The sequence below is a fragment of the Anopheles merus genome, unplaced genomic scaffold (assembly GCF_017562075.2).
Source record: "Anopheles merus strain MAF unplaced genomic scaffold, AmerM5.1 LNR4000055, whole genome shotgun sequence".
NCBI classification, from domain to species: domain Eukaryota; kingdom Metazoa; phylum Arthropoda; class Insecta; order Diptera; family Culicidae; genus Anopheles; species Anopheles merus.
Window position 1 is genome coordinate 58,187 of NW_024427635.1, and position 1,814 is coordinate 60,000.

The window sequence follows — 1,814 nt, forward strand, 5'->3', positions numbered from 1 at the left end:
CATATCAAGACGTGAAGGGTTATGTTGGAGGTCGAGTGCGCTGCTTACCAAACTTTGAACGCGGTAACTTGTACTCGGCACCGACATGGACACTTCCAAACCCAAGGAATGAGTTGTGAGTTTTACTAAGAGAAACAGGTAATTGGCAGCGTTACCTATAATTCTTGATATGTGCGGGGAGTTCCTTAAGGTTCTTCCTCCCAGAGATCGTCACTATCTGGGACGTACATTAATTTGTACCTGCATTAGCGCACGCTTTTGTAGAGAGCATATCAAGACGTGAAGGGTTATGTTGGAGGTCGAGTGCGCTGCTTACCAAACTTTGAACGCGGTAACTTGTACTCGGCACCGACATGGACACTTCCAAACCCAAGGAATGAGTTGTGAGTTTTACTAAGAGAAACAGGTAATTGGCAGCGTTACCTATAATTCTTGATATGTGCGGGGAGTTCCTTAAGGTTCTTCCTCCCAGAGATCGTCACTATCTGGGACGTACATTAATTTGTACCTGCATTAGCGCACGCTTTTGTAGAGAGCATATCAAGACGTGAAGGGTTATGTTGGAGGTCGAGTGCGCTGCTTACCAAACTTTGAACGCGGTAACTTGTACTCGGCACCGACATGGACACTTCCAAACCCAAGGAATGAGTTGTGAGTTTTACTAAGAGAAACAGGTAATTGGCAGCGTTACCTATAATTCTTGATATGTGCGGGGAGTTCCTTAAGGTTCTTCCTCCCAGAGATCGTCACTATCTGGGACGTACATTAATTTGTACCTACATAGCGCACGCTTTTGTAGAGAGCATATCAAGACGTGAAGGGTTATGTTGGAGGTCGAGTGCGCTGCTTACCAAACTTTGAACGCGGTAACTTGCACTCGGCGCCGACATGGACACTTCCCTACTTACGGGTTAGTTGTGAGTTATATTCAGTGTTTTATACACGTCTCGCAGAGAGACAGGTGATTGGCCGTTCTTACCTATTTGTCTTGATATGTGCGGGGAGTTCCTTAAGGTTCTTCCTCCCAGAGATCGTCACTATCTGGGACGTACATTAATTTGTACCTGCATTAGCGCACGCTTTTGTAGAGAGCATATCAAGACGTGAAGGGTTATGTTGGAGGTTGAGTGCGCTGCTTACCAAACTTTGAACGCGGTAACTTGTACTCGGCACCGACATGGACACTTCCAAACCCAAGGAATGAGTTGTGAGTTTTACTAAGAGCAACAGGTAATTGGCAGCGTTACCTATAATTCTTGATATGTGCGGGGAGTTCCTTAAGGTTCTTCCTCCCAGAGATCGTCACTATCTGGGACGTACATTAATTTGTACCTACATAGGCACACGCTTTTGTAGAGAGCATATCAAGACGTGAAGGGTTATGTTGGAGGTTGAGTGCGCTGCTTACCAAACTTTGAACGCGGTAACTTGTACTCGGCACCGACATGGACACTTCCAAACCCAAGGAATGAGTTGTGAGTTTTACTAAGAGCAACAGGTAATTGGCAGCGTTACCTATAATTCTTGATATGTGCGGGGAGTTCCTTAAGGTTCTTCCTCCCAGAGATCGTCACTATCTGGGACGTACATTAATTTGTACCTACATAGGCACACGCTTTTGTAGAGAGCATATCAAGACGTGAAGTGTTATGTTGGAGGTCGAGTGCGCTGCTTACCAAACTTTGAACGCGGTAACTTGTACTCGGCACCGACATGGACACTTCCAAACCCAAGGAATGAGTTGTGAGTTTTACTAAGAGAAATAGGTGATTGGCCGTTCTCACCTATAAGTCTTGATATGTGCGGGAAGTTCC